Below are 16,007 nucleotides of genomic sequence, written 5' to 3'. Positions count from 1 at the left end.
ATATGAAAAGGTATTCAGCATCATTTTGTCATAAGGAAATGCAAATTAAAATCCCAATGAAATCCTTACCATGATGGCTAAATTGAAAATTTGTTTCAAAGGTGAAAAATGTTAAGCATTGGCAAGGTTGTAGAGCATTCGGAACTTTCAAATACTGCTAATGGCAAAACAAATTTGGAAAAATACTTAGCAATAACTACTACGCTGAATATATACATAATTTATGGTCCAGGAATTCCACTCCTAAGTAAAAACTCAAAAAAAAAAAAAATGTGCCAATATGCTCTAGCATATGCTCATAGGAACACTATGCAAAAACGGGAAAAACTCAAATGTTCATTAACAGAAGGACTAAAAAAATAAATTACAGTATATTTGCACACTGAAATACTGTACAGCAATGAAAAGGAAACATCAACAGCCACAGGCAAAAAAAAAAAAAAAATTAAGTGATGATGTCATTTCTATAATGTATAAGAACAGGCTAATGTAATCTATGCTGGTAGAAGTCAGGATAGTCAAGTTAGTGGGTCTCCTTGGGGAAGGAAGAGGATTAGTGCCTGTAAGAGACCATGAATGGGGGGAGAGTGGTCATGGGGTGCTGGTAATGATATGCTTTTTTATCTTGGTGCTAAATACAGAGGTGTGTTTAGCCTGTGCCACTTCAGGGGGCTGTATATTTATAATATGTGCATTTGTGTATGTATACTATACCTAAATAAATTTTTAAAGTTAAAAAATAATTAGTCTTGGGGTGCCAGAGTGGCTCAGTCATTAAGCGTCTGCCTTCAGCTCAGTGCGTGATCCCAGGGTCCTGGGATCTAGCCCTGCATAGGGCTTCCTGCTCTGCTGGGAGCCTGCTTCTTCCTCTCCCACTCCCCTGCTTGTGTTCCCTCTCTCGCTGGCTGTCTCTCTCTCGCTGTCAAATAAATAAATAAAATCTTAAAAAAAAATAGTCTCTCTTGACTTAGTTTACATAAAGCATCCAAATACTAGCTGGATACATAGTTCTACTTCATGAAGGCAAAGACAAAGCCCTTACACCAAAGAATTTCACAACCAAGGGAGGAAGTTTAGCCGTTCACTCTATCATTTTGAATAATTTTAGGCAGGCTTTTAGGGTTCTACTAATGCTAATATTAATAATAATTTAGTTTCTAACAAAATTTGCATTATGTGGTTTTTTTTATTATACTCAGTTATTTCCACTGGGCATGGCATGCTGGCAATTGAACTACCAGAAATGTTACAAACATTAAAAAGTACGACTTCTGGCATCAGAGAAAACTCATTTTGAATTTCAGCTCTGTTGTTGGCTCACATTAGGGGGTTGTGCAAAATTACTCAGCCTCTTTGAGCTTCAGTATCCCCATCACTAAAATGAGAATAATTATCTGTCTACATGGTATGTGAGAATTAAATGAGATAAATTATGAAAAAGACTTAATTCAGGACCTGGCTTTTACTTAAGAGCTCAAAAATGGTAGATAATTTTGTCATTATAATTATTATATATACATTATGTGTATTCCATTAAAAGTATTATGTATTATCCTAATCCTTCTTGAACCTCAGTTCCAACCATGTTTTAAAATAGAGAAAATAGTAATCATAGACACACACACACGCATGTGCATGTGCACACCCACGATATATTTATTTATTTAACAAATTTATTGAGCATCTACTATGAGCACTGTTCTGGATGCTATAGATGCAGCCATGAATCAAACATAGTCCTTTCACATGCAGTTTTAAATCTGCTTATATATGCAGAACATTGTGATTTGTGTAATGTAAGTATGCTTCATGCAATAAAAGCAAATACTGAGGAAGTATTAGACTGTATTACCCAATTTCAACAATCAGAACTACAATCACAGGCACCCACACACCTCCATAGACCTACAATTTCAGTAACAGTGAAACAGTATTTATACATAAGGATTAAACACTAATCTTACTGTTATATATAACATATATGTTCTGATATAGGTATGGTATATATTGTATGTAACAGTAAGATACATATGTCATATGTAACACTAAGATTAAGACTGTTACTTATGTAATGGTAGGACTAATATTAATCCAGAGTTAAATATAATATATTATGCATTAAAATGTTACATAATATATATATGTGTGTATTATATATAATATATAACATAAATAACATGTGTCATATAACCTATAACATATATGTGTTATACAGCATATAACATATGTAACATAAAACATATATATTACATTACACATAATATGTTATATATATTATGTTATAATATGTTAATATATATTAATTTATATATTGATTTATATATATATATATAAATCTGGTTGTTAGTAAATTTAGTTCCGGTAAGCCCCCCAGAATGGTCCTTGACAGTGATCTACTACAGTGATAGCTTCTGTCTCATATTATTACCATATATGCATCATAGCACAACACCCAGAACATGGTGGGCGTTTGGTAATATTGTTAAGCAAATATAACATATTTGTGCTGAGAAAAACAACATGATGGTACCTTAGCTTAATTTCCAATATGCACCACCATCCTCCTTTGTAAAGACAATAAATTTGGTCTTGAAAGCTTCTCAGGTAGCTTCCCAAATTGACATTCTGGCCTTCAGATGTTATCCTACTGAGATATAGGCTTAAATATCAGTTTTGACTGGAGAGCCTGATATTTTCAGATAATTAAGTCATTTGCATTCTAACCCTATTTTTCCTGGATAGCTTCCACCACGTTGGAGACTTGTGAGAGAGAAAAAAGAGATTTTATGAAGATTTTCTTGAGATATGGAATGTGGAATAATCCACAACACTAAATCATAAAATTAACCAAATCACAATTTAGCAGGCACCTGTCCTTTTTATTTTTACGTTATTCTTTCTGGGGGAAAACATATATAAATACTGAATAGTTTTGAAATAATTGTGTTGCAATGGATTTTTCCAAATGCTTACAATACCATCTAAATTCTGATAATCTGTTGCAGGCTTTAAAACAACATGTCCAGCATCATGTCCCTACATTAATATCACAAGCAGAGAATATTAACTATATCATAAACTGTAATGACAATATATATATATATATGATCACTTACAGTCAGCATAAATATTTTAAGTAATGCATAGCAAAGATGTTATATGAAATCCATTATTCATGGCTTTTCTCATACATATATTTGAAAATGGAATGGTACTGGTTGCCCTGGGAATTTGTGTCATAGTATGTTATATAGTTCATAACTTTCTACTCTGCCACATTTTTTTGCCTAAAAAGAATTCTCTAATTGGATTGTCAGTCATTTATACATTACCTTCTTCCTACCTGGAAGGTGACATGTTCCCTTTAACCATTTTTCTTCCCCATTCCCATGGCTCCAATACTCACTGCCTTTGGCTCTCTTGCCTTCATACACACCCTTCCACTTATTGATTGCTTCTCTTATGTTAAAATAGGATCTAAGATCTAATTGTGCAACTAGATTGCTCAGGCAAGAACTGTTTAAAAACAAGCAAATGATATGCTGTATTTAACAGGACAAACCAGCATTTAGTATTTTTGAAATTTCCAAAATAATAATAATATGAAATGTGACCAATGCCAAAACTTCAACTTGATGCTTTGACTTAAAATAATTTACTTTCTCTCTCTCTCTTTCTCTCTCTCTCTCTCTATATATAGATATAGATATATATGGACATATAACTACATATGTATGTGTATTTATATCATAAAAAATAACACTAGACTAATCTGAAGAAATTCTAAAGCAACCACCACCCCCATTAAACTCATTACTTAGTGACATAATTTCCAAATATATGCCCTCGGATTGTACTTAAAGGAAAAATAAATGTAGAGTGAATTAGAAATGTAATGGCAAGTACAAAACAAACAAAAAAGAACTTCATTTAAAAATGGTTTGAGTAGTCAAAATGATATAGCAATTGACTCTATCAATTTACTGAAATTCTAAAAATTTTATGCAAGGAACTCTGGTTGGTGCTGTTGAGATTCAAAAGGTGAAGAGGAATGGAATAAAATGCCCCCAAGGAAAAATGTAGTTTTTTGAAGACATGTACACAGGCTGTGGAAATAAAATATGATGTGATAATGCAATAATGAACATAATTCTTTATGTTAAAAGGCAGAGATTAATGACCATAGAATGACCGTGAGGGAAGCTGGTATTGTGCTGGGTTTCAAAAGATGAATGGAATATTACCAGAGAGAAGAGGGAACGCACTGGGGCAAAAGAAATGGAGTAAGCTAATACATGACAGTGAATACTGCAGACGTACTTGCCCTATGTGAATAGCACCCAGGGTGTTAGAGGTTAGAGCAGATGATAAAGCTGTAAAACGGGGATAAGTACGGATAGCGGTAAGTGTAGAATGGAAAACCCGATATGGATTTTAGCCATTGCTTAGAAACCATGTGGTGATGCTGAATGCTTTAAACCAGGAAGTAATGTGCTTAAACTAGGGTTTTGATGAATGAATTCAGGAGAAAGTCAGTTAGGGAGAAACTACGAAGTTTTAGGGCAGACATTATTACCTGAACTAGGCTACATGCGGTTGGGATCGAGAGAAGAGAGGTATACAACAATAGGGAGTGAAATGTATTGACACACTACTCTGAGTAAAAAGTCATGGCCAGCAGAAGACACATCTGATAGGGGTGCCTGGGTGGCTCAGTCAGTTAAGGACTGCCTTGGGCTCAGATCATGATCCCAGAGCCCTGGGTTGGAGCCCTATGTCAGGCTCCCCGCTCAACAGGGAGTCTGCTTCTCCCTCTTCCTCTGCCCCTCCCCCCACTCTGGCGCTCTCTCTCTCTCTCTCTCAAATAAAAAATAAAATCTTTTTAAAAAACATAAAGGAGTGTTATCGAAAATATATAAAGAACTCCTAAAACACAACAATAAAAAAATAAACAACCTATTAAAAATGGGCCTGAGACCTTATCAGATCACCTCATCAAGGAAGACACACAGGTGTCAAGTTAGCATATGAAAAGATGCTCCACGTCACATGTCATCAGGGAAATGCAAATCAAAACAACAAGGAGATACCATTACGCAGCCACAGCCCTTGGAATGGCCAAAATCTGGAGCACTGACATTACCAAATGTTGATAAGGATGTGAAGCAACACAACCCTCATTCTTTGCCAGTAGGAAAGCAAAATGGTAAGGTCACTTTGGAAGACAGTTTGGCGGTTTCTTATAAAACTAAACACACTCTTACCATGTGATCCAGCAATTCATCTTCCTTGCTCTTTACTCAAAGGAACTGAAAATTCACATCCACACAAAAACCTGCCCATTAATGTTCATAGCAGCTTTTTTTATAATTGCCAGATTTAGAAGCAACCATGATATCCTTTAGTAGGTAAATGTATAAATTATGGTACCTCCAGACAACGGAATATTTATCCAGCACTCGAAAGAAATGGGCTATCAGGGCATGAAAAGATATGGCTCATAAAATGCATATAACTAGGCGAAATAGACCAATCTGAATAGGCTGCACACTGTATGATTCCACTGTGTGATATTCTGGAAGATAAAACTATGGAGACAGTAAAACGATCAGTGGTTGCCATGGGTTAGAAGTAAGAAGAAAGATAAACAGGTAGAGCACAGAGTTAGGGCAGTAAAAATACTTCATATGATACTATCATAATAAACACATGTCATTATACATTTGTTCAAACCCACAGATGCACAACATCAAGAATAGACCTTAATGAAAATTATGGACTCTGGGTGATAATGATGTGTGAATGTAGATTCAACAATTGTTAACAAATGTCCCATTCTGGTGGGGGATGTTGATCGTGGGGGAGGCTGTGCATGTGTGGGGACAGAGGGCATATGGGAAATCTATGTGCCTTCTTGTCAGTTTTTCTATGAACCTAAAATTGTTCTGGAAAATAAATTGTCTTAAATTTAAAAAGTCATAGCCACTTGTTGAACATTTTTTAGAAGTAAATTTGGCCACACTGATTAGTCAAGATAATCAGTCAACTGTATGCACCGTACTGCTTGCTCATTCTTTCAGTTACTCTTAGAAAAGTCCAAGAGCAAGGACTTTAAATCCTTTATCTCTGGAGCATCACTTTCCAGTATGTGGCAAACATGCTACTTCTGGGGAAGGTTCAGTATATATGACTTACAAGCTGCCTATTCACAGACTCTTGTGGAGGTGCTTATGTGAAGGCCCTCGTTCCAAGGCCAGTTATAAGAAAGAATTGAGGACATTTGGGGAGATACATTGACAAACATATGTGTATCAACACTGGTAATGATTCAGAATCTAGAGAGGTTAGTTTTAGGTTATTTTCTAAATATACGGTGGTCTTCTAGGGCTCCCAGACTACATAAGCATGAATAAGGAATTCCAAGAGATTTGGGGCTTGATTCTATGTCACAGAAAATGCCATTCTACTTCTATGCCCCATCACTATGACCACAGATAAGGGCCCACTAGTGATGTATGTTACATATTATAGCCGACCTGCAAGGAAACTTTCTACTTATGGACCATCTGACCCCTTCTTTGAACCCAGAAACACAAAAGTTCCCACAGCTACTTAGTGAAAGAGCTGAGAGCAGAAGTGCTCTTGATTTCATTCCAGAATTATTTCCATAGATCAAATAGACATTTACATTTCCAAGGACTCTTTCTGTCAATATATGGGTTTATTCATATCTTTCTGTCTTCGGTAAACCCTACAATCTGACTTCCAAAATACAGAAATTCACATTCTGCTCAAAAAATAATATACTCATTGGAATGACTCCCTTAGAAGGTGTGTATTTGACGACACCAGGTCTCAATGATTGATTACATGGAAACATCCTTTCCTCTGAATTAGTGCTTTAAAGTTTTGTTACAATTTGCCACTTCCAAAGGACGCTTTTGATATTTGGATTGGCTAATCACAATGCATTCATTTTGGAGCTTAATGAGAAAACAATGCAATCACTTAAGCATACAGAAAAGGGTTATTCTTTCGGAAAAGCAACCCTAGAAATCACTTCCAAGTGCTTTGAAACGAGAAAAGTTTTCATGACCAGAAACATAGCAAGGAAACCAGTACAAATAAAAAGAGTATGATGACAAAGTAATGCTCAAAAAGATATTTCTCCTGAAGCAAAAGTCAAAACTCAATTTTGATACATGACCTTATAGCTGTTCGTTTAGATCACTGGCACATAACAAATAGGACTTTGCCCTCTTTTCACAATTCACTTTAGTTTTTAAGTATTTCCCTCATCTACCCAGTTATATTTTAGGGTTCCAGTAGAGGAATAATACTGCCCACAAACTCTTCACTGAGGAAGAGTTATCTTTTCTCTGGGAAAGTCTTTATCTCTGACGCTCACCGTAGTTTGGTGGGAAGAAGGATTTTGATAGGGAATGTTCACTCAACAAGCCAGAAGTTTAAGTAAATACCTCTTAAAGATCAATGTGATGACAGACACAAGATGTCAGTATTTTATACAAAGAGTCCATCAATATATTATTAAATTCAAATGGGGTATCAGAATATTGGCTTTTGTAAGGTTATACATTATTTGTGTTAACTTTGATAAAGATGAAATTAAGGAATAATACTAAGATAATCCTTACACTAACAATACTAATAATTAAGCTATGAATAAGTTTTTGCTTTCTGTGACTTTTATCTGTTTCAATCATAAAAGTCAGGACTAAAGAGTTCCAAAAGTGACAGTGAAAGGGAGGTAGAAGGGGCTCTATTCAAAAAGAGATTAGAAAGCATAATCGTGTGGTTTCAAAAATAACTATGTTCAAAGTAATTATGTCAGAAGACAGAAACTGAAGACCCCTCCCTCTGCTTTACCACTTCACTGTCAACATCTTTGTCAACTCCTTCAGAAATAAGGCAATATAAGTAATAATTTATTTTTTATTTATATTATTCTTTCCACTCAAAATAGTATTGTGTAGAAATCATGGAATTTACATTAAAGAACAAGCATTGAAAAACAAAATGAACAACCTACCTCCCCTCAAAAAGATTATTTTTGAGCAACAACAACAGCATACAACTATCAGCCAAATTATATAACCCAACCACTAGATGTATATGTGTGTGTCTGTATACACACACACGTATGTATTTTTTTAATGGCCATCCTTCATTATCCCATAGAAGGTAAGTCCTAGGAGTTATTGGTATAATAAAACATTTCTCAAACTATGCTATATGGAAAATTTTTCTAAAATGTTTCTGAGAGCAAATAATTTCAGAAATGGATGAGTTAATAAACAAAATTCACTGCAGAAATTCTAGGAGTGTTCATATATTAAAGAAAAACCATGACTCTCTAAGAGAAAGGTAATCTGAATCAATTCCCTCAGACTAAACCAATCTCTCCTTTCCATCTCTCCTTCCTTCCCTTGTTGCGTTAGTCAGAGTTCTCCAGAGAAACAGAATAGGATACCGAGACTTATTATAGGAACTGGCTTACCTGGTTACGGAAGAATCCATGATCGTCATCGACAAACTCGAGAGAGAACCAGGAAAGCTGGTGATGGAATTCAATCCAAGTCCAAAGATCTGAGAATCAGAGGCTGATGATGTAAGTCCAGATATGAGTCTGAAAGCCCAATAACCAGGAACACAGAAGTCCTAGGGCAGGAGAAGATGGATGTCTCAGCTCAAGCAAAACAGAGCAAACTTGTCCTTCCTCTGCCTTTTTGTTCTATTCGGACCCTCAACAGATTGAATGGCGCCTACCCACATCTGAACTTTACTCAGTTCATCAATTCCAATGCTAATCTGTTCTAGAAACATCCTCACAAGCACACCCAGAAATAATGTTTTACCAGTTATCTGGCATCCCTTAGCCCAGCCACGTTGATACATAAAATTAATCATCACACTTGAAAATAAAGATTAATTTTGGGAAATGCTGGTTCCATCAAAAAGTCAACCATTTCCCAGAAGATAATGGCTACATGATTTGGATATACAAGAAATAACTGGATTGTTTAAATTATTATTGTAATTAATTATGTGCCTCGATAGAATGGTGTCCAAAAGACAGAACATCCTTCACTGCTATTCTTTCTGTCAACTTCATCATGGAGACACCCTTGGGCCACAGAGTAATATCTGAGGGGTCTATATCATTTTCCTGGTTATTTTACTGCCATTCCAGGAACCAGAAACGAAGGACTCTTATCTGAATGTTTCAGATATCACTGGTGATTCGAGCTATATACCTTGTCAAACTCATTAAAAAACTACCAATTTTTCATCTTTTAATGTTTGTGAGTGAAACCTTTGTCCAGAGATAATAAACGTGGGCTATCATGAGTAATTCTTCTATACTTTAATTAATTTACCTCTTATCAATGAGGACAGATCAAAATAATTAACCTAAAACTGGGAAGAAATTTCTGGCTACAGAGGTAGACTCTAGGATTTATTATCAATGTGCTTACTGAGTGTCTTTTTTTGCTTCTTTTTCAGGAAAAAAACAAGAGTGGATGATAACATTTTTAGAACCAGCCCGACTCCAGTTTTAACTTCTGCCTATGTTCTCATGCTTGCTGAATTATTAGTGATCTCAAATGTCTTGACTCAGAAAAAGTTTTGCAGTTAAGCCAAATAAATTTCATCTCCATTCGGGATAAGAAGATGGTAAAGTCTGGCCAATGAAGAGTTAAATATTTGTAGATCTTTTTTTCCCCCAGGTCTCTTCTTTGTAAAGATGTAAGGGTTCTCTGAGATAGAGTAATGGTCTCTGATTCCTCCCTATCTCCTCCACTCTTTCCCCGTTGAATCTTTGATGCAAGCAAAATCAAAGGAAAGGACAGGCTTTCAAGCTATATTGTCTTACGCGTTTCACACAAGTTCCGCATTTCAAATTTTTTAAATGATCTTATGTATCTCAGTGCCATGGAATTTCAAGCCTTGAGTCTCCGCCTTTCCGGAGGTAAGGCCAGTCTTTCTTTTTCTTTTTCTCCCCCACATCACTTTCCTCTGTGCCATTTTTTAACCACAGTGATAACCCAGTTACAGTGTGTTCTTTCAATATCTTTACTCTAGCTCCTTCCAGTGGTAAATCACAAATGTGCTGCAGACAGCAGAGATCTGGGATCTTTTTGATGTGGCAGAAGTGCAATAGTGAGGAAAGAGCATCCCGGCGCTTTACCCAGTTCCTCGTGCTCCTGATTTAAAATTGAAGGTGAAATTCTATTGGACCCTGAGTCTAGATTTCTGGTTTACTCAGAAATTGTAAACGTACTTTGGTTCACTTGGACGGGGCACTTCTCAGGCTGTCCACAATAGGAGTTTCTGGTGCGTGGATGAACACATTCAAACCTTTGCAAAAATCCAGCACCACAATTCCATAGAACACATAATATACACATTTCCACAAACTGAAACTTCCTTTGGGCTCTAGGGAAAATACTGTTCTGTAATAATGGCAGCAGGTGGTTTTACTAATGACTTTTTAACAGCCTTTTTGATGGTTTTAATTAAACCCCAAATATTTCTGTTGGAAAAAATAAAAGACAAATGGCTTCTATGGCAAAATAAAGTGTTTTTAAGGATGCATGCAAACGGGGGGGGGGGGGACTGCTGTTTTCTCATTGAAAAAAGTAAGTAATGCCTAATAAAGTCCAACTGGAAGTTTAAAAACTGAGGTAAGAGGTGATAAACGTTACTGATGGGAAAAAGTGATAGATTTATTAAAGAATGAATATCATTCGCCGACCCTACGTCAATTAGGAACACAGTGTGTATATTTATCGCACTAAGATATTTCAGGCAAATATAAGCTCTGCTATCCATACTGAAGGGGATAAATCTGAGGAACACCTGAATCCTTCTCTAACAGATGACACTTCATTTAGGGAAGCTTTGGATGAACAAGGAGCTTCACACCGGCATCTTTTGTTTGGCAAGTTAAACTAACCTAATTCAGGACTAGACACGTGTTGGCAGAGAGTCGGGGACACAAGCAGATAATTTGTGATATTTGATATTTAGCCTGTGGTGCCACGAAGTCTCACCAAACCCATTTGGGGTAACATGCAATAGGGTATCTAAAATCTCTCCAGTCCAACACATTAATAGGAACAAACATCCCAAGGTAAAAGAAAGGCTCCAAATTAATTTCTCTAGTCTTCCCAGAAAATGTGCTCTCCATCCTTTCCTGTACATGACTTCAGTGATTACTGGAGACCTACCCACACATAGAAGCCGTGTCCATGAAGCCTCTGTGAAAGCCTCTCTAGCAAAATTGAGCTTGGACCAGGCCATTGTCATGTATCAAAGAAGAGAGTGTACAGTTCTGCTAACCTGTGGCCTCTGCTTTTCTTTACGATACTTTAGGACTGACCGCAAAAGTGCTATTGTCACAGGAAAGATCCTTCTTAGCCACCAACATGGTTCATGCTTCTGAAATTTAATCAAAACTATAAACTGGATCAAGTTAGAATACTCAGTTTCCCCATCACTTATGGGGAAAAGTATCAACTTTGCATTCTGGTATCTAGAACCCTCCATATTCTGACCCCTGTGCACTCTCTGATGTCCTCTGCCTCTCCCCTCTGCCTCCCAACCCAGTCCTCCCACGCTATGTCAATGTCCATCCAAGCTCCAGCAATATTCTACTACCGTGAGTGTCAGAACAAAAGATCAAGAGGTTTCGTATGGATGCACATGCTATGATAACATACTTGGAACTCATGTCCCCACAAGTTGTATCTGAGAACAGCCTGTGCACCTCTTAAGACCCCATTTAGATGTGTTTCCTAAAACTCTTCTCCTAGAGTCTCAAGAAAGCTTTAACAATGGAAGGCAGAAAGAATAAGCTGAGAGTGAATAGGAAGTGTAGAAGACTCTTATCTTTGTATTCCTTATCTTCTTCAACTTACAGTTTGGGTTATTTAAGATAAAGCTGACTATTGAATTAAACAAGCTCCAATATATGCCATGGCTCATAGATGATAAAAGTTTATTTATTATTGGGGCACTTGGGTTGCTCAGTCAGTTAAGCATCTGCTTTGGGCTCAGGTCACGATCCTGGAGTCCTGAGATCGAGCCCTGCATTGGGCTCCCTGCTCAGGGGGAGTCTGCTTCTCCTTCTCCCTCTGCCTTTCCCCTACTGGCTCTTGCTCTCTCTTTCTCTCTCTCTCTCTCTCAAATAAATAAATATCTTTTTTTAAAAAGTTTATGTATTACTCATGTAAAACTTAAAATGGTATTTTGATCAAGGACAGAGTCCTCCAAGAATGATTCTGGGACCAAGACCCCTCCCCTGACTCCTCCATTATCCCGCACATGTGACTTTCAAGATTCCTGTGTTCATCTGCATCAGTCTCAGAAAGGGGGGACAGAGACTGGAGAAGGCACACCTACTTTCATCTAGACCCTACACACGTCACTTCTGCTCTGATGCTACTGGACAGAGTTAGTCACGTGGCCTTGCCTACATGCCAGTGTGCTGAGAGACACGATTCCTGGGAGGCAGCTGATTCTCAGCAGCAAACCTCAACTATGAGACAAAGAACACAAACATAGCTGGATAGTTGCAATACCTGTCACAAGTTCATATTTTAATTAGTTAAAAAAATAATATGTGGCAGGTTCTCAACAAGTTAAACAAACAACCATATGCCCCAGCAATTTTACTACTAAGTATATACCTGAAAGATTTGAAAGCAGGTGTTCAAACAAAAACTTGTATACAAATGTTCATAGCAGCAACACTTACAATATCTAATAAGTAGAAATAATGCAAATATCCATCAAAGGATGAATGAATAAACAAAATGTGGTCTACCCATACAATGGACTATTATTCAGCTATAAAAAGGAATAAAGTACTGATATATATGAAACTTGAAAATAGTATGTTCAGTGAAAGAAGTCAAGCATGAAAGGGCATATAGTATATGATTCCATTTAGAAGAAATCTCCATAATAGCCAAATCCATAGAGACAGAGAGTAGATTGGGGATTGCCAGGAGTTGAGAGAAGGGAGAATGGAGAGTGATTGTTTAATGGGTAGAGGGCTTGCATTTGGAGTGATTTTAAAAAGTTCTGGAACTAGACAGTAGTAACGGTTGCACAACATTGTGAATGTACTTAATGCTATTGAATTGTACACTTAAAATGGTTAAAATAGTAAATCTGATATCATGTTTATTTTACCAGAATTTTTAAAAAAATGGTAACAAAGCATGTGCTGAATCAACCTTTGACCCTATAATGTTTTATTATATAATGACAGAAATATTTGCATAAAGCCCTGAGCAGAGAGAATAGTTAGCACTATTCCTCTTTGCTTATTTTTTTGGAATTTCATTTCGTTTTCTCACTTCAACCTAACAAATATTTTTCGAACAACGTTTTGGTTCCAAGCACTGGTCTGCATGTTCATCCTTATCATAAACTCAAAGCTTTGGAAAGGTCCCAAGGTGTATGTAGAGAAGACACAGGTCCCAGGTCAAGATGGATAACAACAGAACCTCATCATTAGCCTAACAGAAAAGTAATATAACTTTATAATGCACCTCAAAAGTTGGGACCCTTGGCCCATTTTGTCATTAGAGATACTTGACCACCGGAAGACTACCAGTGTGTTGATGCTATTGCGATACTGTTTTATAACAGGTATAAAATTGTCATATCATACCGCTTTCAGAGTTCAAAGAAAGGCCTTGCCAGTCCAAACCTTACCGAACATCTGGACATTTCTACTCTGAGGATTCTGCTATTCAGACCTTTGAAGAAAACAGAGTCAGTCCATAATTCTCCATGTAAATGGGTGAGTGTGGCATCCCAAATGACACATAACAGAATATTCCAAAATTTATTTATGGTTGAATTTTGCATTTTAGTTTTTCTTTGTTGTCCCTACTCATTTGCTTTCCTAATCATATTTTAGCTAAATGTAATAGTAAATGTGGTACATTCTTTCAAATGACAGATGACAGTAAGAGACAGTCTTATGTGATATGACAGGCATACTGAGTCAGATTTAAACTTAGTTGAAAAAGTCATAAAATCTTAGAAACAGAAAGACCCTTAGGAATAATTTAATTTAACCTTTTCATTTGTATAGAACAACAAACTCAAACTCAGATATGCATATTTTCATCCATTATCTATAGAGTGACCATGCATTACCTCTTTCTCAGTGTAGTTAATAATAACATCTCCTTTCGTTCTCAAAGATGTCCTGGTTTAGGAGATAAGTGAAGTGCTCATCTATTCTAGATCTGCTTTGGTTTTGTGGATCCCTTAGATGATATTAGACAAACTCAGACCAACTATCCTTAAAAAATGCATAGATGTACATACATACAACATTTGGGTCTAGTTACCAGCAACCTCGAGTTGAGAACCTTTCATGTAGATGTCAGAACCAATAAAACTATACTGATCAATTTCTGTGCACTGCTCAGACCCCTAGTTAAGCAATACTGCCTGTTAAATCTTCACACCTCAATAAGATAACGATTATTGCGGGGCCCCTGGGTGGCACAGCGGTTAAGCATCTGCCTTCGGCTCAGGGCGTGATCCCGGCGTTATGGGATCGAGCCCCACATCAGGCTCCTCCGCTATGAGCCTGCTTCTTCCTCTCCCACTCCCCCTGCTTGTGTTCCCTCTCTCGCCAGCTATCTCTATCTCTGTCAAATAAATAAATAAAATCTTTAAAAAAAAAAAAAGATAACGATTATTGCACCCATCAGACAGGAGAGTTGGTTAAGAAATACCACAACGTGGGTGGTAGAGTCAAGACTTGGACTCCGGCCTTCCAACCCACTGACCTTTCACCATGAGATGTGCAGAGAATAGGGTCCTGGACACAGACTCATAGTTTATCCCCTGACTGACACTGACTAGTTAGGTGGCCTCAGGCGAACTGACTAACTCACTTTGCCTCATTTTTCTAATTTGTAAAGTGCAGGTGATATTAGAAGTACCCGCCTCATCCTGATTTGTGAGGATTGAATAGAAGAGTATTTGAGGGGTTCTTGGAAGACTACCTGCAATACAGTATTCCCTCAATAAATGCTCGATGTTATTACTAAGCAATGTTGCTTCTTTCAATCATGCTAACACGACGAAGTGAAAGCTTATCTAGATTATTGCGTAATTCGAAAACCAAGAGTTCAGAAATAATGGAGAATCTTACAAAATAGGAAACTACCTTCACAGTACACAAGTATCCTCCAAAAATCTCATCCTATAGCAACGGTGATAATGCATCAGAGACAGCGGAGAAATGGAAGAACGTTGACACTCTATGCATCCAGTTAGGGTCAGAAAATTTCAGAGGAGTTTTAGAGAAATGTATAAAACAAAATACCTTGCAACATATATACCATTATTGTGCCATTTTTCTTACAAAAACCATCAGTAACTTTAGCGGACTATCAATATTCAAATTCTGATAATGCCATTCCATCCCTCCTTCCTAAAATTATTCCCCATCATGTGGTGGCACACTGTAGCTCTATCTTATTCTACAGGTTTATTAATTTCAAGGTACAGCCTTGGAGGTGCATGTCAGTGACTTGAAGCGTTCATACGTTGGAGCTTACTTATTCGCCTATAAATAATGAACTAACATATTTTTTAGCCACAGCAAAGTCTCCCTTTAAATATAAGACCAGCTTCCTTATCACAGCCATGTGAAAGGAGGCAGAACGGAATGAAGAGAGATAATGTCCCAGTCAAATTACGTCCTTACATATTCATATAGATTCTTCATTTTCTTCAAATGACAGAATGTGACTTTGAGATTTTTTTTTCTCAGTTGGGACTCTTATTTGCAATAACACAAGCTAAAATTTAAATTGCTTGGGCTAAAAGGGGGCTTTACTGATGGACACAATGACTTTGAGGAAACTGGGAAGTGCTATCTTTTTATGTGTTATTTCTACCTCTCTCCTGCACTTGATTCTTCCCTGAATTTTTTTTCTCCTCAA

The 16,007-nt window shown here is 36.9% G+C and overlaps 1 long non-coding RNA gene across 2 annotated transcripts in view; it reads left to right on the top strand.

Moving 5' to 3' along the window:
* Window positions 1-15,104, top strand: part of LOC130544098 (uncharacterized) — a 54,938-nt gene extending 39,834 nt beyond the window's left edge. Inside the window, exons 2-6 of one of the 2 annotated variants that reach the window (XR_008960087.1) lie at window positions 8,460-8,629; window positions 9,526-9,991; window positions 10,105-10,243; window positions 13,715-13,837; window positions 14,984-15,104. This is a non-coding gene — a long non-coding RNA (uncharacterized LOC130544098). Of the gene's footprint in view, window positions 1-8,459; window positions 8,630-9,525; window positions 9,992-10,104; window positions 10,244-13,714; window positions 13,838-14,978 lie in introns of both variants that reach the window. The other variant, XR_008960086.1, reaches the window with a different exon arrangement.
* Window positions 15,105-16,007: the final 903 nt, after the last annotated feature.

The sequence above is a fragment of the Ursus arctos genome, unplaced genomic scaffold, assembly GCF_023065955.2.
Source record: "Ursus arctos isolate Adak ecotype North America unplaced genomic scaffold, UrsArc2.0 scaffold_19, whole genome shotgun sequence".
NCBI lineage: Eukaryota > Metazoa > Chordata > Mammalia > Carnivora > Ursidae > Ursus > Ursus arctos.
Note: the sequence above shows the minus strand (reverse complement) of the source record. Positions and strands in the feature narration are given on the sequence as shown.